The sequence below is a fragment of the Stylophora pistillata genome, chromosome 10, assembly GCF_964205215.1.
Source record: "Stylophora pistillata chromosome 10, jaStyPist1.2, whole genome shotgun sequence".
Taxonomy (NCBI): domain Eukaryota; kingdom Metazoa; phylum Cnidaria; class Anthozoa; order Scleractinia; family Pocilloporidae; genus Stylophora; species Stylophora pistillata.
Window position 1 is genome coordinate 18,984,284 of NC_142528.1, and position 25,735 is coordinate 19,010,018.

The following is a 25,735-nucleotide window of genomic DNA, read 5'->3' on the forward strand; positions in this document are numbered from 1 at the left end:
GGCTAATTATAAACTGTCAATTCGTCAAAATATTAACCGTCAGCTGTCAAAAACGCAATAGTTTTACCATGGACTGTCAAATGAGCAAGCCATTGTTGGGCGTCAAGTGTCTTGGATATCCTTAATAAACAACTAAACGATTGCCTTAATTGACCTTCTCAGCGTCAGCTTTCGCGTAAACAAACCTCCAAAGTTCGGACATTGGTTTCACCCACGTGTACGAACTTGTAGCCGCTATTTCAGATTTCTGTTCCCATAGCGGTTTTTTCCATAACCTATAGTCTTTAAAATTCGAATATCGAATAGAATATCCATTCTTACCCACGTACTGTGGTCGGACCACGAGTAGCATATTTTGGTGAAAAAAACACCCGAAAGTTAGGACGGTATATATGCGGCTTAAAAAAGTCCTTAAAAAAATTCGAATATCGAAAAGAGGATCATCAGGGTCAAAATGTTAATGCAGAAGAACACTAGCAACTTAAAGGCCATGAATGTGGCAAAACAAAAAAAAATTACAGCATGGCGGCGTTTCGGTAAGCGGATCTTTAAAACATTCGCTCGTGGAAATCGCTTCTGCAGTCGAACGAATGGTTTTACCGGTTGACCCAAACTTTGAAAAAGATCTAACAAATGCTGCGGACACATTAATCATTCATGATATGTTAATTCCTGATCAATTTTCCTTCAAGACCGTGAACAACTTCAACTCTTCGCCGCCATTCGGGTTCGATATTTTTAAGCATTCATTCCACCGATTATGATAAACAGGTACTCGCCGCTTACAAGTAATTTGATGACTATAGATTAGTTAATGACAGTTACGTGGAATCCTTGCTTACTGTTCAATTGAAACAAGAGGGTGTCCATGTTTACGTAGCCAAAGTGAAGCCTTTCATGAAGTCAAAGATGGACGAAGGAAAGGAGCATTACGATCTCTGATTTATTCTAGAGGGTAAAAGTGTGAACCGTGGCAGTACACTCCAAGCACGATGTAAATGTAAAGGCGGTCGAGATGGGGCATGTAAGCATATTGCAGTGGCCATGTACGCTCTGGGGGATTTGTCAAATACTCGTGGTGAAGATAGTGTAACGAGTGGCCCATGTGTTTGGGTTAGGAGGGCAAGAGCGAATACGCAAGCTTGTGAAGTGAAAGATCTTTTCATTAAGAAAGGCAAAAAACCTTCCCACAAAAGGAGAAAACAGAAGCAAGTTTACTGTCAAAACATTGAAACAGACGTCCGTACCCCAGAAGACGCAAATCCACCAGCTGAGGAGTATCTACGAAAGTTTATCAAACGACTGTGCAACTTAAAAAGTACACCTGTTATTTTGCCCCTGTTTAAGAAACTTCATGGCACTCCAGAAGAGGACACAATCACAGAAGAACCTGGTCAATCAAACCATAATCGTCTAAAGACCGGTATAATGAATGCTAAGCTCCTGGGGATCTTAAGAAATGATCTCAAAACCTCAGCAGAAGAAACTGTTCAGTCTTTCAGCGAGACAGAACGAAAGCAGGTTGAGAGAACAACTGTGAAGTAATGGCAATGAGAAGAGTGGTACCTTCATAAGGCAGGGTTTATCACAGCTTCAAAGTGCAAAAGAGTGTTCACCCATCAGGAAACACTTTATAAGAACCCAGCTGAAAAGGCCAAAAAGTTGGTGGAAGAAATTGGCCTCGTCGAGTCATGTCAACCTCCCATCCAGGGGGAAAGAGAACCACGAAATAGCGGGGAGTGGGGGTTGTTACATGAAAAGAGTGCTCGGAAGGCATATCAGCGCGTTGCAAGCCACACTCATCACAAGCTTAAGCTGGTCCCAAAAGGCTTTTTTATCTCCCCATCCAAGCCTTTCCTTGGTGCTACAGTGGACAATGTTCAGAAATACCAGTGCTCTGATGGTTGCCCAGTAAGAGTAGTTGAATACAAATGTCCTTGGAAACTCAGGGATCTGCACCCAAACAAGCCTTCTTAACCCCAGAAATATTGGTGGTATTCAAAATGGAAATGATTTTGTTTTAAAGTCTACTTCAAATTATTACTTTCAAGTTCAGCTTGGTTTATAAGATATATGTATTCTGCAAAGTGAAATTGAAATTGGTGGCTAAAGCATCCAAATTAGAGAAAGTGGTATTTCAACAATTCAATTAGAAGTTCTCAAGGTACATGTAAAACCTCTAGAACATTGATAAAAGACATCAAGATTTTATCACCCATTTCAGGTGATAAGTTCAGAAACAAATGAATTTAAATATTCACTTTCAGTAATAAAAATGTCGGTAATTAACTTCTCAAGACGATTTGAAAATGAGATGACAGAGATTGAAAACCAAAGCGACAACTTTATATTTCCAGAAAATTATTATGTAGTCAAGGCACATTTTCTCAATAATCTTCCTCTTACCGATGAAACAACATCACTCTGTAAAAGCCTTCTGCTTACAACTCCCCAACCCATTTCAGTCTATCTTAGCTCAAATCGGGTTGTTCTAATATTTTATAGATCGAAAGACGAAGAACCACATCAATCCGACGAAAGTCATCACAAAATCTTATCAAGATACATCTGTCTACTTCACCGATTACTTGGAGTTGACGATAAGGATGCTAACATCGTTGAGTTTAAGTCAAAGACAGAATTAATATCTTATCTCCATTTCATTGTTTTTCAAACAACAAAGGAGTTGGCAAATGAAGTCACAATGAATAAAATCGATGGTTAGTCTCCCTCGCAGCCGTTTTTTTTGGATGTCACGCAACGCTCCCCCAAAAGAACGGCTGCTGACAACCGAACTACATTCCTTTCTCATTGTCCTTGCGGTTTGGTCGCGGTCTATTCAACAGACCAATCACATACCAGAAAATCTGAATGACGTAAGGTTTCACGCGAAAATGTGGATGTTGGGAGAAACACTGAAGAAATTTGGCGATGAGAGCTCGAAATGTTTCAAATGTTCATCGTTGTGCCCTGGTAAAGATAGAGCATATATTTTTGGGAAAACTTCTCACAATTTCGTTGAAATTAGAGAATCTACGCTTAACATAGACGTCAACTGCTACGCCAACGACACGAACGCTAGATAGTTTGAGCGGTTGTTCAAGTTTCAGCGAGCAACTGAGAAAGTAGAAGAAGCTAAAAACTGCACGGAAACTCTTTATTCGCACTATTTCAAGAGGTTACTACAGATTATAAAAGTCAGAATATATAAGAAACAGTAAATTACATCAATAATCAAAAGGAAATGCAAGACGCCTTTCAATCTAGGCCAAGGGCTAAACGCTTGCTTCGACCTACAGATGGAGATCAGGAGGAAAAAAGCGCGTGCTTGCCGTCAACAAACCGGGCGAAGCTTCGAGAACACTGCAATTTAAGTCAGCCAACGTCTCCTACACTACTTGTACGTCTACATTTGCCAGTCCGCTGCTAGCTGGAGCGAACCCGACTAGTTATGTTCGTGGCTTCTTATAACCGGTACAGGAAATCGGCCCGAATTATCAAGTGTTTCCGCACGTTGGTACAACGCAACAACAATAACAATAATATGACCACTTTCATCGGTAACATGGTCAAACACGAGCGGGAGTGCTTGATATATTAACGATTTCCCGGATCCTGTAGGCAACTTAAAAAAACATCTTCTTTCTCGACTAAAACTTTTTTAATTGCAAGCCTCTTGTGAGCTTTAGGCTCGAAAATTTTGAAAAGCGAAAAGCTCTTTCAAGCACCGCCATTTGTCTTATGTTTTCCACATGAGGATCGCGATAGAAAACGATATCTGATTGGACGAGTCTCAAATGTGAGTCTGGCGCGAAAAGGTTCCTGAAAATGGAACCCGAGCTGTGATTGGCCAATTCGGAGAGAGGAATGTAGTTCGGTTGTCAGCAGCCGTTCTTTTGGGGGAGCGTTGCGTGACATCCAAAAAAAACAGCTGCGAGGGAGACTAATCGATGGTCAACTCTTAAATTTTCAAACACAGAAAGAACTCTTTCAAATGATGAAGAAAAATAAAACCTGTCTTTGGGAAGAGATTGAAAAAGAGAGACGATATGGGAAGTTTTTGAAACATAAAAGATCATGCGAATGTCCCTTGAAATCACCCCATGAGATAGAGACCCTTTGCGAATCCCTGAAAGGGACAAACCTCGAACAATACTTTCCCTTTTTCCCTCAGACATAAAAAAATTTTATCACTGGAAACGAGTGATAAAAGCAGATAATACTACCAAAATAGTAAAAAGTAATTAAAATCAAACCAAGAAAGAAAACAAAATGCAACTAGTCAAGAAAAAACAAATCAATGTTGAAGAATACATTATATTAGACATTGACTCAATCATCAGAGAACAACTGACTTCAAAGATAAATTCTATTCACCAATTAGAACAAGAACTTGAAAATGCTCGCTGGATATGTTTAAACGGATTGACAAAAGACAGAGCGCAAGCAAAACGACAGATGGATATTCTGAGAAAAAAGATAAAAAATCTCGAGACAACATTCGAGTTGGCATACTATATTTTGAAAGCAACAGATCTATTGGAAGAGTATCGTAAAATTATTTCAAGCAAAAGCGCGAGAAGGTTGGTCTGTATCTATAAAACAGTGTTGAACAGCAAGTCTGAAACGAAAAAGAGAGAAGAGTTGATCACAAAATATCTTCTCATTGCAAAAGATTTTGTTGAGATAAAAAATTATTAGCACAAAGTCCAAAAGTTGATCTGCCCAGAATGCTCGAATACCGATATGCGTCGTGTAAACGATGAAGAGACAACATTTTTCTGCACAAAATGTTCCATTGAAGTAAAGAGTTTAGATGACACTCTTTCATACAAAGATACAGACAGAGTAAACATGTGCAACAGATATACTTATTCAAGAAAGGGAAATTTCATCGATGTGATGAAAAAATATCAAGGAAAACAATACGTAAATCCAGAAACACTCTCTTCTTTTGTCGATATTCTCCTCAAAGAGATTAAATTTCATAACTTGACAAAAGAGACTGTAAGCAAACAATATTTCCAAATGTTTCTTTCGGAAAAACCAATAAGCAATCATTATGATGATCTCAATTTATTGTATCACATCATAACAGGTAAACCTTGTCCAGATATTTCAAATTATGAACAACGCCTCTTAAACGATTACGATCAACAAGAACAAGCTCTTGAAAAAGTCTTTGGGATGGATGAAAATAACACGGGAGTTAATACGCTGAATGTATATTATAAATTGTATAAACTCCTCCAACGTTGTGGTTATAACTGTAAAAAGGATGACTTTTACTTTCTCAAAACAAAACAAGAGAAGAGGAACACGATGATAAAATGAAAAAAGCATGGAATTTAATCGGGTGGAAGTGGATTGAGACGTTTTGAGAATGATTTACGCAAAAAAAAATTTCTAACAGAAAAAATTTACAGCGTTACATGACTAGTAATAACCAGTCATCTCCAGTCACGTAACATCGACTTAAAGAAAAATGAAAACCTAATCAAAACCATGCAACTCACAAGTCTTGAAAATCTCTGCAAAGAAAATCGTATTTTCCACGAACCAACGACTTTTACTTTTGTTGAGACGAAACATCCTGGAAACAAACCAGAGCCACTAGTCGTCGAATGTCCATTTCTTTTTAGCTTTGGCGAACAAGAGAGAATGGATCAAGAAAACAATGAGGTTGTGGGTTACACCCTTCCTGTTTGTTTGTGGGGAAATGGCGAAAAACCGACCAGAAAAACCAGAAGAAGAGTTTTATCATTGTTTAGCACATTTCGAGGGAAGTTGTTTAGAACATTTAGAGGAGGTGTATGGTGTTGAAACTGCTGATCAATTAAATGATATCTTTTATTACAAGCAGATTGAATGTGTCAATGACAATGGTGAGAAGATTATGAAAAGAGATAAATCATGTTCACCAATGTTATATGCCAAACTGATTCATTGGAAAAAGTTGAACAAAGTTCTACCGCTTTTCAGAACAAAGGGAAAGCCCAAGGGCGATCCGTTTGATTATCTCAATCAATATTGTAAAGTGAAATTAGCATTGATTGTCGAAAGAATTTACATAAGCGAAACCACCGTTTCGATTCAAATGAATTTCATGAAGCATGTGTTAAACCCCTAAAACCTAGAGAACCATTACTCACAATAGAAGAGAGCGATGATGAAGAATAGATCTAAAAGATCTAATACACATTATTTTATCACCTGAATCGTGTGATAAAAACACGAGCAATAACGCGCGTATGTGACGTCAACCACGTGGTGACCTTGAGTAAACTTCTAAAAAAAGCATAGGTCAGCGCTCACGCGCTCCTTTACTTCCCCTATTCTTGGGTTTCAGGTGACGTCACAAGCTTTGCTGAAGTTAGTGTCCGCCATGTTGGTGTCCCTCGGGTGTCAAATTTATGAATAATTAGTCGATTTCTATAGTGAAGCCCTCTCTTTTATCGCCGTATTATTTCGCCAGCTACATAAATATCCAGAAAGAAAAAAGCGATAAAAGTATCTGGCATTCGTCTTAACGTATCCCAGTGCTCTCTGAGTATGCCGAAAGCTTAGAGAGTTGGAAGGAAAGATGTTTGCAAAAGATCTCGGTCATCGGGGTTGACCCTGCAAGCATACCAGCCGAGAAGTTCAGTCCAAAATGCTTGCCTCCTGTGGAGGTGTCGGACTTGTTGAGTTACCTCGTTCTTGAGACCAGCTTCTACACCAAGAAGCAGTTCAAGGCGTTCAAGAGTCTAGAGGCGTTTAATCAAATGGTGTCGGGATTTGTAACCTCAGTTGTAGGCAAAGTAATCGCAAGTCTGTCGTGAGAGCACGAGTTTGGCATTGACAGCATATGAATGATCCTTTAGTGAACATTTGGGTCATTTCCGAAAACGATGGGACTATTTTGTCAGCCCATTGCTTGGGATGCAAAGCTGGACTAGCTGAGTCATGCTCACATATCGCGAGTGTTTTATTTTATGTTAGAGGCAACTACTCGAATTCATGGCAAGCACGCTGGGTGTCACGAAAACTCAGACCCCTCGAAGTGTTCTCCAAGCTTCCGAAGTGCTCCATAATTCGATAGTGCATAGCGTAAAGCATGAACCAATTGTTTTATAACATAACCGGTGGAATGATGCAACAAATCCGATGCGAAAGACGGACAACAATATCAAGAGTGATTCTTCAGTGAAGCGAATCGTGACGGCGCTGATGCCGAGTCTTCTTTCCCGTTGCTTTTTTCTCTTTCTGCCTCATTTAAGAACTCTAGCCCAAGGGTCGCAAAATTGTCTTCGTTTTGGGACTGGTGGGCCGAGTCTCTGTTTGTATCCATTATTATCGCGAAGTATTTAGGAATTCTAACAGAGCGGCAACATGGATCTGTGCGACGAAATACAAAAAAGTAAACAAACGTCCCTTTCGGCTCGTCAAAATCACACCACATTTTAATACTTTGGTGTTGGAGCGAGCGCATTTGATCCAGTTAACTGTGAATGAAAAGCTCAAAATTAACGGGAAAGGTGGAGGAAATCTAAGCTAAATCAAGTCTTGTGTCACTCTAAAATGTTTTAATACTCAACGATCGGACGATTTTGCGAAACGTGCAACTTGCGGCCTTGTTTTTGCTGCTTCAGTTGGATCAAGACCCAAAAGGTCAAAATACACGCGGCATTACCAGGAGTGATCATGAGTCGAGTTTATCTCTTGAATTTTCGAGGGGTCTGAGTTTTCGGGGTCTAAGGTCTGAGGTCTGAGTTTTCGGGGTGTGAATTTTCGTAACACCCCAAGATCGCTTGCACTCAGGTGAAATGCTCATGGATTTTGCCGACATATGTCAATGAAGTGCCGTATGCGAGGGCTAAAGACATCGATTTCTCATCGGCTAAGAAGCTCAAAGAAAAGCTCGACCAAAAAATCGAGGATCTACAACAGCCGCAAGCCTCGAACCATACAACAACTTCTAGTTTTTCCTGTAATCTTCACCTTGATTTGTAATGATGTTAGGTATAGCGCATTAGATCATATATCTAATGAATTTTGCGCTATAGAAATAATAAAATTATTAAATTATTATGCGAAAAATTCCTTAGTTTTTATGCTTTCCACTTTTGCTCGAACAGCCAACAACAATGCATAAAACCATCCCTTCTTTCTCACATGAACTCTTCGCTAGATATGGTTTGTTTACACTCGAGGGACACCAAGATGGGGGATAGTAACCGTTGCTAAGCTATTGGTCACGTGAGTGAAACCCAAGAATAGACCTCTCACCTCCGCCCGAGACCTCTAATTTCCGTTTTAGAAAAAAAGCGAGGTTGGCCTTGATTAAGCCGTTTGTTCACGTGAACCTAAAGGGTAAGTACCCATGCGCGTTGACCTTCAGTAAACTGACGAACCGGTTTTTACCATGACAAAGGTCAATTCGTAGACAAAGAAAGTTCAAAACTATTAATAGTTTTCAGTTTTTCAAAAGCGGATGTTGAAGTATTGTGTTCACGTGGGGTGGAAAGAATCGGTAGATGAGGTGTTTACAAGTGTCACCTGTCAAATAAGGATTATTTCACAGAATTATTCTACCGCTATGGAACTTTTTTTGACAGGTCACATTGTAAAAAAAAAAAATGACAGTTGTCAGTCCCACAGAATTAAGTCTCTTATATCAGACACAAAAGCGTCTCTTGCATGAGCAATGATTGACACCCTCTAACATATCACGTTGAATATGAAATGAAACTCAAACTGGTTGACAGTACTGATGTGTTGTTTCAGTGGTTTGGTTTAGCTTCTTCTGGCGAAGAACTTATTTCAACCACGGCAGAAAACATTGTCGAGAATGACAAAGTCACTGATAAGTCAGATGTTTTGAACAAATGCGTCGTGAAGTTCATGTGTTATTTTACCAAGCCTCAAGAGGTGATCGATAATGTCACGAGCCTCATCGCGGAGTAGGATGTTCATATTAGATCTATCGGCGGTGAAGGAAAAGGTCAGTTCTTTCAACCTATTCAACAGCTCTTCCGGAGATTTATAACTTTTCTGACCAAGTCTACATTTTCCTGACGATTTGTGGTGTGGAATGTTTGATAGTTGGTTAAGATCATTAAATATCTGTATTGCATTTGAAGAGTATTCTTTCTTCGGGTTGAATCTTTTCGTCAAGAGATCTATTAGACTTTTATCCACTCGTTCTTCATAAACAACACTTCCATCACCTTCAGACGCCTCCACAACAAACTCATTAAACAGACGGGGAACATTTATCCACAAATCACCTTATTGTCCTCCAGGGCTGATTTTATACGGATTTCTTTTCGGTTGTTTGAATTTTCGATATCTCGGTATTTCGATGGTTTCCATATTTTAATATTTGCAACAAAAAAAAAATTGCATTTATCTTTTGAGATAAATGTTGATTTGGCTTCTAGCTTTTATCTTCTGAGATAAGTGTCGATTTAGCTTCTAGCTTTTTAGCATTTATCTTTCGAGATAAGTGTCGATTTCTAGGGATATTACTAAAACTGGTAACGGGGAACGGGGAACGGGTGTACAGCGGTAACCCGCCTGAGAATTCAAAATGGCGGAGTAAAGGGAACTAAAAGGATCTGGCAACTAGTTTGGAGTACGTACTCCTCGAACGCGATCGGAGCAAAAAGCATGGACGGTAAGTGTAGGTTTTATTGAAGGATTTTACTTTGAAATGTTGAGTGCCTCAAAAATTTAGTTTTTGTCTGGCATACATTGCAGGTTGCGTAGAAATCAAATCCTCGGAGAGGTGAGTATGTCACAATTCATGCACAAAATTTGAACAATCAACTTAGAACTACAAGCTCGCGGCATCTATTCTTATATTCATAGAGTAATTGTCATAGAGTAATTGTACTGCAAGGTAATGAGGTTTACCTCCAATATCTTCACCGTTACAACCTAGCAATGTCAATAATGTTGTAAAGCAAACAGTTGAATGACTTTCACGCCCATTATGGGAATCACTTTCTCTTGAATATGATCAATGCAGTGTAAATATTATTAAGCATTAGCATGAATGTGAATTCATACACCTACATTCTTGAAGACATAACTGATGTTTTCCTGTTAAATCAAATGTTATTAAAAGTTCTGTGAATGTTTTATTTCTCTATTGTTTACATGGAAGTTTATGGGTCGATACAAAGATATGTTCCTGATGTTATTTTGCGGTAAGGTAAGCAGATATCTGCATGTAGTAATTTTAATACCTAAGCTGGTTATTACATTTCCTAGCTCATTTCTGTTAATCTAAGATATTACCTCCTTGCTACTTATCTGCAAAAAATACTGTTGGGCAATGCAAACAACCAACATACCCAAACTCTGTCAGAAGATGCAGATTTCAGGAAGGAAAAACGAAGAGAGACGTCAGAACAAATGGTGGCAGCCATTGCAGAAACGACTTCGAATTTCTAGCTTTCTATCTTTCTATCTTTTAGCATTTATCTTTTGAGATAACTGATAAGTGTTGACTTAGAAAATTTCTGAACTATGTTTTGAGATAAGTGTCGACTTAGAAAATTTCTGAATTATGTTTTGAGATTTATCTTTTTTAGAAAATTCAACTGGTAAAATGCAGTTAAATCTGGTTGGTCACATGTAACCAACCAACCTGTATTACTGTACACTTTGTCTACCGTAGAAACAAAATAAAATGGATTTTGTCTTGAATATTTTGTCTGGGGTGTTATTCATACACGCGTGAGCGTTACGTCGATTGACGTTAATTGAAGTGTCCCAAACGGGCTTAAAGACAACGATATCATATATTGGGGAAGTGATGTTTTTTAATAGAACTGCTTCATACCAATTTTTCAGTCTAAAAAGTGGTCAAGACTAGAAATTTGTCTAGTGCATTAGACAAATTTTCATTGGTAGACTGAATCATAAAAACCGGTGAAAACTAGAAAGGGAAAAAAACCAAACTTTCAGTGACTGTATTTTTCCTCGTATCGTTTTTCAACCTGGGTACTTAGGGTTGGGCAAAGGTCAGTGATTGTGTCATCGATCATTTTCATGTCGGTCACAAAGGAATCGTGATCAAACTGTTTTCCTTGCAAGCATGATCGAAGGTCAGTTAGTACTTTCTGATATGTTGTGTAAGCATACTTACACATTTCGATTTTTCGGTTAAAGTTTTTGTGTTCGGTGAATGTTTTTATTATCATTTCCAAACCGGTAATAACTCCAAGGGGAACTGGGTTAAGTGTAGTTCCACCCACAATCGTACCGACCGCAATGAGTGACTTGGAAATATTTTATTTGGGTGAGGAAAGTGCCGTTGTAGAGAGAGGTTGAAGAAGTAGAATAAATGGATTTGGTCATAACATTACTGTCTTGAATTTTTTTCCGAGTGTGTTAAAATAATACACGCGTGAGCGTTAATTGAAGCGAGAAAGTATGTCCCAAAGGGGTTTAAGATAACAATATTGTATATCGGGGAGAGGTGATGTTTTCATCACTTGCCCTATTTCGGCAATCTCTCTCAATTAAGCAACTGTTTGTTTATCCATAGCAGGCTTTTTTTTGATCACCCGAAACGGCTGATCAAGACACTTAACATCTGCTCAAAATTTTCTCAAAAGACAAGTGATAGTTTTTGATCCATCTTTCAACTGCTCGGTTGAGATGATCTGTTTGTTGTGGTTTATCTTCAGTTTTTGGTAAACTTTTCGGTGTGTTCGTAATGATAAACCCTTTCGCGGCATAAGGTAAAATATGGACTGGACTGGACTGGACTATTTTTTGGACGATTTTTGGGACGAATGTTTGGACCATTTTATAAGGGGGGAGGCACACCTTTAGTACTCAGGAAGGGGTGGATGCAGTCGGCAAGTACTGAGGGAGGGGTGGGGGAAGGGGTGGTAGGTGGTTGTATTTGTAAACACTACTGGTTAATGGAGCTTTTACTCGATCCTAATAATTATTGATTGTTTTTAAACTTGCGCGCGGAAGAAAATTTAATGGTCAACAATAAAGACAATAGAGTGTTTATGTCTCGGAACTATCGATCTGATAATTGCCCCTTGGAAATTTGATGTTCTTAAAACTAGCATATTTGCCCTCGAATCTTTGCTTCTCGGGAAAATATTTGTTTTACGGACATCAAATTTCCGCGGGGCAACCATCAGTCGATAGTTCCTCGATAGAAACACTCTATTGTTTAACTAGGTATTTCGGTGTAGTGCGAAATTCTGTGATCTCGTCTGATAAGATCACTGACAAAAGGAAGATAGATAAATTCAGTAATAACATACTGTATACACAAAGGAAAACGTGATGCAACTGATAGTGCACACACAAGTCGACTCAAAAAGCACACGGATGACTCAACAGTGGAGGTCGTAAACGCGGTACTTTAAATATAAATTAAAGTCCAGTGTTAACGTGGCAGTTTCGCTTTCGCATAACAGAAATCCCGAGATCTCGTCTAATAACATCAATGACAAAATAGAGATAAATCTCTATGAGATTTATGAGATCTATTTATTAGATTTATGAGATCTATGAGATAAATCTGGTAATTACACACTGTATACACGTTTTTCAAGGTGTGCATTCTCGAGGTGTGCGGTCTGCGGTCTGCGTTTTCGAGGTCTGTGTTAACGAGACAGCTGAGAGAATATTGCTTTGTACGATTGTACCAAAAATGATTTCATATAGTAAACGTACAAACGTTAAAATTGCGATAGCGCTTATGAATTCTATATTTGCGGCTAAAGTCAAGGGCCAAGGCACGGAAATTCTGTTATCTCGTCTGATAACGTCAATGACCAAAGAAAGATAGATAAATCTGGTAATTACACAAAGGAAACTGATGGTGCACAAGTCGACTCAAAAGGCACCCGCATAACCTATGCCAGACTGGTAACTCAACAGTGGAGGATCGTAAACTCGATATTTTAAATACCCACCCCTCCCTGAGTACTAAAGGTGTGCCTCCCCCTTATAAAATGGTCCAAAGAATCGTCCAAAAAATCGCCCAAAAAATCGTCCAAAAAATAGTCCAGTCCAGTCCATATTTTACCCTATGCCCCCTTTCGCTTCGCTGTCATATACAAGTCCGGTAATTGATTTCACGACACCCGCTTTGTAAACAACATCGGTATGTGTCAAGGTTTTGAATTGAAACCCCAGTTGAATGGTATTGAAAAGCCTCTTTGCGTCTTTCGGTGGTAGACCTCACTCTTGTGTCTCTGAGACCGCAAAATTCATTAACATTTAAGTCTTTAATGATTTCGCTTTTAGGTTTTTTTCAATCACAATCCAGGTTGATTTTACTTTGGCGGTGAATCTTTTGAAAGTCACGAACACTCAATTTCATGTCGTATTCAGACCTATAACCCAACAAGTCTTTGAAAAGATAGATGATGAGTTTATAGATTCCGAAATGATCAGAAGGGGGGATGATTGAGTCTTTGACTTTTTACCTTTCAGAGGTTTTGCCTTTTCCATCACTACATTGTAAACACCGTTTTAAAATCTCACTCCTATCCGAAAACGATTGCAAGCGCAGTTTGAAATAACCTCTCTCCAGAATGGGTCGAACGTGAATTTTCGGCACTCTAGAAAAATTTCATAAACAATGACTTCGTCTACTTCATCTATAAAAAACATCGTTGATTCATCTGTTTTATCGGTTCCTAAATTTTGAAATCGAGAGTTAAACGCTGTTGTAAAAAGGGGTTGTTTATTAAACGTTGTTAGTAAACTGGTTTTCACCGGTTTACCAGTTTATTGTATGACATGTCACTGGCTCTGTGCTTACATTTTGAACGACGTGTTCATATGTGTGATACTAAACACACCGCTTCTGAAGGAGTGGTCACTTTCATACAGTGTTTTTCTTTGTTTTTCAAGTTTACTCAAAGTGAAAAACCAAAGGTCGGCTTCGCTTTAATGTGGTTCAAGGTCACAAAACCTCTATCTCAAACCATCTCAAAGGTTGACCTCGCTTTGTTTAAAAGTTTATTCAAGGTCAACTCAACACGTGTTTTTTTTATTACCCGTTCAGGTAATAAAAAGTTGTATTAAATTGTTTAATCTTCATCCTCGCCATAGTCTTCTTCCGTTGGGAGTAAGGGCTCTCTAGCTTTTAAGGGTTTCACATATGCTTCGGGGACTTTCATTTGAATTGATTTTTTTTGGTCTGATGTTTAGTGTTTGTGTAATAATATCGGTGATGACGTAATCTAATTAGTATGAAGCACGTGGGTAATGCTGTGTGATGTAGATAGGCGAGTGTGCGAGAGAATAAAGGTAGCGTTGCAATGCGGATTCCGTGTGGTCTATAAGTTCTCTAGAAGATACAAAATTTGGCGACGAGGATGCAAGGATTTTATGTCTAATTCTGAGGAGTTGGAAGAAGAAGTGATGGCCACAACATTAAAATTACCTGCTATTCCCCCTTTCTCCATCTCAAGCGATCAAACAACACTCGGGCAGCGCTGGTCGAAATGGGTAAAATGTTTGGAATACTTTCTGGTGGCATCCAACATTACCGAGAAGAAACAACGACGTGCTGTACTGCTGCACTTAGCAGGCCTTGAAGTCCAAACGGTTCTTGAAACTCTCATTGGTACTGGGGAGGATTATGATAAGGCGTTCGCGAAGTTGATCGAGTACTTTGAGCCGAAGAAGAACATTCCCTTTGAGAGACATGTGTTTCGTCAGTCTGCGCAACAGCCGACTGAAAACATCGATTCGTACGTGACGCGATTACGGAGCCTTGCGAAATCTTGCGAGTATGGAAATGTGGGCGAAATGATCGGAGATCAAGTGGTGGATAGATGCGCCCCGAACGGTCTTCGCCACTGACTGCTACGAGAAACCAACCTAACACTGGATGGGCTTCTCCAGATCGCTCGAACAATTGAAGCGTCTGACCTACATGCTACTACAATGGAGGCAGCGCCGGGCTCTTCAAGACAGGTCAACAAGGTCTCGGGTGGATTTCAAAGATCAAGAGGAAAAAACAGTGGAAATTCACGGTCGTGTCAACCAAAGAATGCGAAGAATTCACGAACACAGAACAATGACACGAGGCAAATGGTCAGTTTTTGTTGTGGACGCGCGGGTCATCGCGAAAGATCCTTCGTGTCCTGCAATTGGAAAAGCTTGCAGTAACTGTGGAAAGCAAGGACACTTCGGTGGGGTTTCCAAAGGAGTTCTGAAACGAGCTGCTAGCTCTCAGAGCGTTGCGCAACAACGGAATGCAAATGGACTTCGGTACGTGACAACCGAACAAGACCCCGGTTCAGAAGATGAATATTTGTGGGCGATTGGGGGAAACATGGACGACAATACTGTGCAAATAACTGTTGAAGGAACATCGATTTCGGTTATTGTCGACTCGGGGGCAAATGTCAATGTACTGGACAGTATTACATTCAACCGATTGTCGAAGACAGGAGTGGTTCACAGAAATTCCGGTGTCAAAATTTACACGTACCGCTCGAAAACGCCGCTTCCTGTAAAAGGAACATTCAGTGCAAAGGTGTCAACAGCTCAGTTTCACACACAGGCCGACTTCGTGGTTGTTGAAAATTTAAATGCGGGATCACTTTTGGGCAAGGAAACTTCAACGGAGCTTGGTTTACTAAGAGTTGGACCGGAGTACCCGAGTACAGTTAATCAAATTACAGCGAAATCTGTACAAGTGATTGTGGACAAACAGAATGCAGTGTTTCACGGCGTTGGAAAACAACGGGATTATCAATTAAAAATACACATAGACCCAGACATCTCTCCAGCTGCGCAACCACAGCGCCACCTTCCCTTTCATGTTCGTAAGGATGTGGAGAAAAAGCTCAATGAAGTGCAAGATCTCGACATTATTGAGGATGTTGAAGGTCCAACGCCCTGGGTTTCGCCTTTAGTCGCGGTTCCAAAGTCCGATGGGGACGAACGGGTTTGTGTTGACATGCGTCGTGCAAACGAAGCTGTGATCAGAGAGCGACATCCAATACCAACACTTGAGGAAGCATTGGAAGCACTTAATGGAGCAGCTGTGTTCTCTAAGCTTGATTTGTGATGGGGCTATCATCAGGTTGAACTGCACCCAGAGTCTCGAGTGCTTACAACTTTCGCAACACACAAGGGACGTAAGCGTTACATACGCTTAATATTTGGCTTGTCGTCAGCATCGGAAATGTACCAATATGTAATTCAGCAAACTCTTCAAGGAATTCCCGGAGTAAGGAACATTTCTAATGATATTATTGTATTTGGCTCTGATCAAGACAGTCATGACAGGAATTTAGAACTTACACTGCACACCTTGAGAGCAAGGGACTTACGCTTAACCGAGAGAAGTGTATCTCTAGTGTTCCAGAATTAGTAGTTTTTGGATTTAAGATTTCTGCAGATGGCATTGTACCGGACGACAGGAAGGTTGAAGCGGTGAGGAACACACGAACACCAAAGAATGCAGCGGAAGTGCGGAGTTTTCTCGGATTAGTGAACTACTGTGCGCGTTTTATCCCGAACTTTGCAACCCTCGCTGAGCCATTACGGATGCTCACAGGGAGTGATACAGAGTGGGTCTGGGGTAATGCACAACAAGAGGCATTTCGTCGCCTTCAAGTCATTCTGACCAGTGACTGTGTTGTTGCACATTACGACCTAGGCGCTGAAACGAAGCTGAACCACCTCCCGGTTAGCTCAATGGATAGAGCGCTGGACTGTAGTGCGGGAGGTCGAGGGTTCGAGCCCCGGCCGCACCAACACTCAAGGTCTTAAAATAATTGAGAAGAATTTGCTACCTTTCTATAACATCAAGAAATGGTTAGATATTCTAGTCTTCTCGGATAGGGACGAATAAATGGAGGTCCCGTCTCCTGCAGGGTTGGGGCAGGAGACGTTAATTTCCCACACACGAGATTACTGTGTGATGGATGTCCTCCCCTGGGGTGGGATGGGTGGGTTAGGACAGCAGGTCCACATCAGCTATTACAGCTGCCAATTAATCAACCTGCTTAAACAAATAAATGAACTTCAACTTCAACTTGAACTTCAAAGTTGATGCAAGTCCAGTTGGACTTGGTGCCATTTTGCTGCAGCGACGTGGTGATTGTGTTCATCCGTCTCCTGCATCTATTAATTAGTTAATTTGGTTAGACAGGGGACGTTAAAGAACCCACTCACGAGATTACTGTGATGTGGTCTGGCCTGTTTACTGAGAGTTGGGGGGGAAGGGGGCATCTTCAAATAAGTTTCCTTCGATTGTTTGTTAACTGCTGATGCAGTCCGGCCAGAGTCTCCCGAAAAGTATTGTCATGCGCATTTGATCATATCCACATGCTAATTTGCGCAATATAAATACTAAATTATTATTATTATTATTAATATTATCCTGTGGCATATGCGAGTCGCACGTTAACAGATGCTGAGAGGAGGTACTCTCAGACCGAAAAGGAGGCACTGGCGGTTGTGTGGGCTTGCGAGCGCTTCCATATTTACTTGTATGGTAAACTGTTCACCCTGTACAAGGATCACAAGCCGCTCGAGGTTATTTACACCCCAAATCCAAGCCACCGCCTCGGATTGAAAGATGGGCACTTCGACTGCAGCCATACACGTTTAATGTTGTACACATGGCCGGAAAGACAAACCCAGCTGACGTCCTATCAAGATTGCCGTTAGAAAACCAACCGTTCCGCGAAAGGAACATTGCGGAAGAATATATTAACTCCGTCACAGTAAACGCGGTTCCAAAAGCACTCACACTTGAGCAGATTGCAAATGCTACTGAGGCAGACCCAATACTACAGCAAGTACGATGCTGTTTGAGTGACTTTGAGTGGCCAGACACACCAGAGCTCAGGCCCTACAGACGGGCTAGAGATGAACTATGTGTGACCAATGGAATCATCCTGTGAGGACATCGTAGTATCATGCCAAGCACCCTCTGGCAAACAACCTTACCTAATGCACATGGGGGTCACCAAGGCATTGTGTGGACCAAACAGATGGTCAGGGAGAGGGTTTGGTGGCCAGGTATCACACATCAAGTGGAGACAATGGTCAAGGCGTATCTACCCTGCCAATCTGTTGCGGGCAAGTCTACTGCAGAGCCACTCCGACCTACGGTGATGCCTGAAAAACCATGGCAAAAGATACACATCGCTCTCTGTGGACCTTTTCCTATAGGGGAAAGTCTTTTGGTTTGTAAAGATGCATGTACGCGCTGGCCTGAAGTAGTCCTTTTACGCTCAACTACCTCTGCGGCCATAATCGGACATCTTCTAAAGATATTTGCTGTACATGGGCTTCCAGACAAAGTAGTAACAGATAAAGGAGCAAATCTTGTCTCGGAGGAATTTGAGGAGTACCTGGCAACGCATGGCATCCAGCATCGGAAGGTCACCCCCTACTGGCCACAGGCGAATGTAGGGGTTGAACGATTTAAAAGACAATTGAGGAGGCAATTCGCACTGCGCATGATGAAGGAAAGGATGGCGCACAGACATGTTTGCCTTCCTACTTAACTACCGTGCGACACGTCATGCGACTACCGGAGCGTCGCCGGCGTTTCTTTACTTAGGACGTGAGATCAGAACCAAAGTTCCCCAAGTTGAGACACAGTTGTCGAATGCTGTATCTGCTCCAATACATTCTGCAAAGGGTAAGGACCAACAAGCCAAGCAGCGCACACAGGTTTATGCAGACAAGAGAAACAGAGCGAGTCCATCAGACATGAACTCAGCAGACAAACTGCTGTTACAGCAGGCGCGGCAGAACAAGCTATCAACGCTGTATGACTCTCAACCTTACTCAGTGATACAACGTAGGGGACCGAGCCTTATTCTGCAGCGAACAAATGGACAAGTGTTCATGCGCAATGTATCGCAGGTCCGCAAGTTGCACCAGAACACTGCTGTACGGGAGGAAGGTGATCATGGGATGGATTTTGATCTTCCACAGGCAATGAATCCTCCTTGGGCAGCAGAACGAGATACGCGAGGATCTGCTCGTGTCAGACGTGCACCGACACATCTGAGGGACTATCAGTTACACTGAACAGTTTTCAATGAACTTTGACTAAACAATTGCAAATTTTAGTATGCTAATGAGTTCTGTTGGTTTCGCGTATTTACCGAAAATAGCACTACAATTTATAGTTGATTTTAAATTAAATCAGGGGAGGGATTAAGTGTTTGTGTAATAATATCGGTGATGACGTAATCTAATTAGTATGAAGCACGTGGGTAATGCTGTGTGATGTATATAGGCGAGTGTGCGAGAGAATAAAGGTAGCGTTGCAATGCAGATTCCGTGTGGTCTATAAGTTCCGTACAAGATACTAAATGACGTTTTTGTTAGATGAAATAAAAAAATTAAACTAGTGAGTTGAATTCTTTTATTGTAGTGTTGGGCAAAGGTCAGTGATTTTATCACCTGTCTCAGGTGATAAAAAGTGTCGTGTTCTTTCAGTGTTCACACAGAATCTTTTTTTGATCGTTAAGAGAAATTTTTTTCTGGTCTTTGATAAAGACAGAGATGGAACCCAAACCGGTTGAAATATTGACTTTTATTTTCAAGGGAAATGAGTCAATTATGGGGGGATAAAATCCTATAATTCCTGACAATCCTGGGAATTTAACAATCGGATTGAAGAGTGACATGCTGAATGACTTTTCATAGATGGAGTGGTATTTTTCTTCTATTTCTTCATCTTCTTTGTCTGAATCTTTATACTCTTCATCATAGAGTTTTCCAAGTGAGAGATGAGAACTCATCACAGTTTCATCTCCCGCAAAGAGAGACATGAAATTTGAACCTTGAATCTTTACTGTGATAGTCTTTGCAGGAGTTTGACTAATGTTCGTGGGTCGTGGGTCGTGGGTCGTGGGTACAAGTCGTGGGTCGTGGGTGTGGGTGTGGGTAAAAGTTGTGGGTGTGATTAATACAAAATAATAACAATAATCATTTAAAATATTACTTCTAATAATGCATAAATATTATATAACCCTTATCATTGTATCAGCTCGGTTTAGTGAGCCTAATATTTCATTGATTTCATCCAACAGACTGATTAATCCATTTCACCCAAAAGAAAAGTTAAACCAAAGACAAAGCCATTATTTGCAGGATGATGTAATCTCCTAAAATGAGGGTCATTCCAAAGAGTTTGAGGAGTTTTGTTCAGGTCAAACGCTTGATCAACACAAAAAATAATCTTACATAGAAAAGAGAGAAGTGTTAATCTTAAAAGAGCAACGTTTTCAGAACATGAAAGAAGCTTCGATATAAAACGAGGATCAGAAGCACGGCTATTGGCCGTGTTTTTTTAATTAAAATTGAATTGTTCTCTCCATGCCGCTTATAAATAAATGAAGTTTCAAAAGTAAAAGTAACAGTATATCCCTCTGCTGGTTAGGGAAAATAAAGCTTGTGTTGATCAATGACATTCATACAAAGAACCGAATGCTGCAGCAATTGTCATCTCTGTATCGCGTACCATCTACCCCGCAACTAAGAAAAAAAATGAAGTGAAACAGCGAACTGTTGCAAGATAAGCCGATATATAGATAGCAACGTTGCAACGTTAGTTGCAGGTCTGGATATGTTGGCTCCAAGGTTTTTCCAAGGCTCGAAAACATAAAACCTCTGGTATCCAGTGTGCGGTATATAATGGATAACTGGAAATCGCAAGCCAATGTTAAATTGGTCACGACAACTGGCATCGGTGACAAGAATTTAAATGAAGAACCAAAGATAAGATATAAAAATTTTTCTTCGTCCATTTAACTAGCCAGGTCGTTTCTAAATCATAAAATAAACTAGATATGAAGAATTATTGAAATAAGTAAATTAATAAATAAACAGGTTCTAACAGTTTCAATTTTTCAACGATTCATTTCTTATCTGACAAAGACCAGACTCGGCAGAGCTGCCGGAAATGTGACGTACTCGAGAAACATACGTTTCATTGTTCGTCGAGAGGTATTGCATTACTTCACGGTAGCTAATGACAGTCATGTTTCACGTCTTGTTTTGAGACGCTTACAGGATAAATTTTTGGAAAAGAAGAATAACAACGGTTCAAGTCACATTTCGTGAAAAAAGCCAGTCATTTCGCAATTTCCATGAAGAAAAGGCGATGCAACGTTTACGTCTATATAAGCAAATCACGTTTAACGAACGGACTTCGTGGATATTCAAGACCACGGAAAGCTGAGTTGATTGACTTTCTTCAGAAACACTTGAATACTAAAATTGTTCAACCACCTAAACCGGTGAAACCACTGATAAAAGGGAAATTATCACAACCGATTGTCAATTTTATTGACAGTGATGAAGCTGTTGAAGAAGTGACTTCAACGGTAAAACATTTACCGTTGAAGTCCATTACTGGGTTTTACCATTTAGTGGTAAAACCCGTGGTTGAACCAGTTGTCGCTTCACTTGATGTAAATAACAAGCAACCGGCAAAGCCAGAACTTAAACCTACGGTGAAAGCAGCGGTGCAACCGTATCAAACGAAATCAAAACAATCTCGTCAAGAGAAGCGAGAGAAGAAAAATTTCGAATATTCAAAGGCTCCGTTTTATGCGCGAGTCGATGAAAGACAGCTCAAAGAACGTCAGATTAAGCGCCTCAAGAAAAAATCCAAAAAGTCACGCAACTCGCGTGGGAAAAAATAATAAAGATAAGAAAAATCTGATTGAAAAGAGAAATTCACTGCAGTGAGAATTAGATAAATTAAGACCTAGAAAAAATAAACAACCACAACAGCTTCGATTTGAATTGGTTGAAGGTAAATCGGCATTGAAATAATTCACTGTTAAATACTCAATTGACCGTGAAGCAGCAAAGGGTTATGCCTAATCCGGGAGAAAAAGTTTGAGTTACTTTGAACTTCTCCCACTCGCGACGAAACACATGACATGAAATTGCGCGATGGGCTCTGTATCTGTAATTGTGCTGTCCGTGAAGAATTTGACAGCCTTTAAGATCTTGAATGGTTTTAGCTAACCGAGACGCCAAAACGGCTGCTTATAACTCTAGGCGTGGTATGCTTAGCTGCTTTAAAGGTCCTACTCGTGATTTTTCAGCGATAAGTCTGACCTGATACTTTTCCTCACTTATTTTCTGTCGGCTGTAGGCGCAGCTCCAAAGGTAAAATACGCAGAGCATTGGAGGTTCTTCTGAATCAGCAAGCGTTAAACTGAGAGGAAACTGGACCTTTCTCAACTCCTTCACTTCTCGGAATATATCTTTCCACTTCTCACGAGCAGCTGGGGGGGGGGCTCTTCGTCCCAATCAACTCCTGCTTGCCATAGTTCTTGTAATCCGATCTTTGCTGTGATTAGGAAAGCGGCAGCGAGCCCTAGAGGGTCATAAACCCGAGCGACTTGACTGAGTAAACTCTCTTCGTTAGTTTTCCTTCAGAAAGAGGCTGTCCGCTCCCGATCACGTGATCTACCGCGTTAGAGGTGACGCTGAACGTGAGTGTTTCCATGCCATTCCCAGGACTTTCTCTGTAACATTTCCTCTAAGCGATTTGTTCGAAATCCAACGTTTAACCTTGAAGCCACCTGTCTTTAGAATTATGTCGAGATTCTCTGCCATTTGTTTTGCTTCAGTGACTGTGTTGACCGAGTTATAAATGTCGTCCATGTATGTGTTCTTCTGGAGAACTTCTGCTGCTTCTGGACAGACGGACCGGTTATCTTACGCAGTTTTCTTTAAAGCGGTTTGTGCCATTGCTGGAGCGGGCTTATCTCCAAAGGTGAGCACTGTTTTTATGTAAACATCAGGTTCTCCATGGGTTTCTAAATTTCGCCATAAAAATCGGTGGACATGCTGATCTTGAACTGGAATCAATATTCGATGGTACATCTTAGAGACGTCTCCGAGCAAAGCGACTTCCCTTTCTCTAAACCTTAGCAGCATCCCAAATAAACTGTTTAGTAGGTCTGGACCTTTCATCCAGTAGTCGTCGAGCTTATGACCTTGGAAAACAGACGAAGAGTTGAACACTATTCGTACGGGTGTACTTTTATTTTCCCGTCTCAAAATAGCATGGTGTGGAATGTAGTGGACTGGGTCCTTAAATTCCTCTAGATCCGCTTGCGACAGCTTCCTGCAGAAGTTCATATCGAGCATTTCTCTTATTTGTTTATCTTCGGACTCGCCTTTATCTGGACTGGACTTCAGGCGGCGCTCTGTTGCCTCTAATCTTTTTAATGCCAGCGACTTGCTGTCAGGAAGAAGGTTCGGGTTCCTTCTCCAAGGATACGGAATGATCCACTGCGCTCCGACTTTCTTGCAAGAACTGCTTATCACTTCAGCCTCCTCCCTTTCCACCTGAGTCAGCTTATCGGCGTCACATACACATGGTTTCCCTTTGACTCCCATGGTTTCTGTCGTCCAGAAGTGTGTCAGGTCAACGGGCGCTGAGTGCTTCACAAAGAGTATTCGACTGCCTGACGGAACAGATCCTGTGGGACCTCCGTACACTACCCACCCCAGGGGTGTCTTCCTAGCAACGATTTGTCCAACGTGCTTCGTTTGACCCGTATGAATATGCGCATGGTCTATACCGATCAGCACGTCAATGTGTCCTTTTCCTCTATGGATCTTTTCGTTTGGTACACGAAGGAGGTCAGCAAGCTTTGATGTTTGAACTGCGGTGACATCATCGCCGATATTGGGGATTCCAATAGCTTTTACTGAATACTTACGGGTGTCGTCCAAGGCATTCACAGGAACTCGATATTCCTTCGTTTTAATCGTTTCCTCTTCACCTCCAACCTCAGTTATGGTGACTGACGTATCCCTGCCCTTCAGCCCTAACACTTCAGCTGTGTCGTTGCGATTCAAACAGATTTGCGCTCCCGTATCGAGCAGAATATTGCCACGTTTGAAGACTCCGTTTTGGCCACAAAGGTTTGCGGAGATTACAGGCAGAAGTACTCCTTGACCTTCCGTGAATGCGGCTATTCCTGCTCTGATCACATGCCTCTTATGTAAAAGTGGATTATGGAAGTGTTGGCACTGTTCTCCCCTCTCTGAGTTGGCGCAGCGTTGTTTACGACTGCAGTTTTCCAATCTGTGCTCTCTGCCGGCTCTCTTCAAAGACCCGAAACAGACGTGATTTTCCTTGGCGGTCTTGATTCTTTCGTCAACGCTCATTGCGGCAAACTGCGGACATTGATCTGGCCAGTGAGCGGATGTACGACATAACCAACATTTATGCCAGGTTGAATTACTTCTAACGCTGCCTTCGGTTCGAACGAAATGCACTGAACGTTTTTGCTTGCTCCGGTTCTGAGTGGGGCTGTTGCGCGCACACGCGACTTCATTTCTACAGTCATCCATTCCATTAGGCCCTTAAGTGTTGCCGCTTTTCCCTCTCGCTCCAGATCTCTAGCCCTAATCTTGCGGTCGTCCCTACACATCTTTTGTTCGATAACCGACAACATGTGATTATTGTTCATGTCGCCGGGAACACCCACTTCCCTTAACGTGTTATAGCACCTATTGACTAGATACACTAAATCACAAAATCTCGCATCCTCCCCATTTTGCATTGCACGAAACTTAACTATATCTTGAGTGATTGTATCTGATACAAATCTAGCATCTCCATAGATAGTGTCTAAATACTCCCATGCGGCCTTGTAATCCGTTCCAATTCCCTTTATCAGATCAAGAGGCTTTCCTTTGAGACATGACCGCAGAAAGGTGATTGCGTCTCGATGTAAGTACCTGATGTAAGTAACATCAGCCTTAAGTAAGTAAGTAAGTAACATCAGCTGATGTAAGTAACATCAGCCTTAAAAATGACATACTCTCTAACATCCCCGGAAAACTTTGGTAACTTCGGTTTTTCAATCTTAAAATTACAGGAACTATCACTGGGAGTTACTCCTTGAATGCCGCCATCATTAACACTGCCATGGGTGTCGGAATTAATAACCACAGGACCCGTGGGGATGGTATTTTCACTATTTTTAATAGGACCACTATTGGAAGGCTGTGACAACTGAGTAGCTGAGATTCCGATCTCATGTTGTCCCCTATTTTCTTTCAATTTCTCTTTCGTTTTGAGCAAACTGTCCAAGTACATATTTGCCTTTATTTCCTGCCTTAAAATGTTTTCTTGAAATTTAGGCATCCAACTCTCAGCCTCTTCAAACTGTTCATCATCGTCAATCATTTTAGCGTATTCTTCATGCTTCGTAATTAACTTATCATACGCTTCTCTGACTTCCTTTAAAGCATCTCTTACCTCACCCTCTGGTCTCTCAACATCAAGTAGGCTCGTTAACTTCTTCCCACATCTAGTGAGAGTTGCTTTCGCGTTTCTTCGTATCGTCTTCGCTTCCTTTAACTCGTCCTCCATTGTTTTGCACCACGTGCGGCCAGAACCAATTTATCTTTTTCTACAACAGTCCAAAGAAATCGAATGTAATGATCCAGGGAGAAAAAGGGGCAATGAGGCAAACCGTATAAATGATTTCTGGTTTTATTCGATCTATTAAGGAAAACGTTGCATAATATTAGGGCAGACTACAGGGCAAACTACAACATAAGCTAACTACAGTGATTAATCGCATATCATCGACCACTTACTTCTGTGACGGTATCCAGCAGATTATTCCTAATCACTCGTAAACACGGGGTGGCAGTTCAATTAGGCATTCGGTTGGCAAAATCATATGAAACGCCGGTCAGCGGAGGAACAATTTAGCACGGAACG

General features: G+C 41.0%; 2 pseudogenes; one reads left to right on the forward strand and one right to left on the reverse strand.

The window, feature by feature from the left end:
• The first annotated feature begins 454 nt into the window (after positions 1 to 454).
• Positions 455 to 2,068, forward strand: LOC111341604 (uncharacterized; annotated as a pseudogene).
• Positions 2,069 to 22,449: 20,381 nt separating this feature from the next.
• On the reverse strand, positions 22,450 to 25,463 carry LOC148722122 (uncharacterized; annotated as a pseudogene).
• Positions 25,464 to 25,735: the final 272 nt, after the last annotated feature.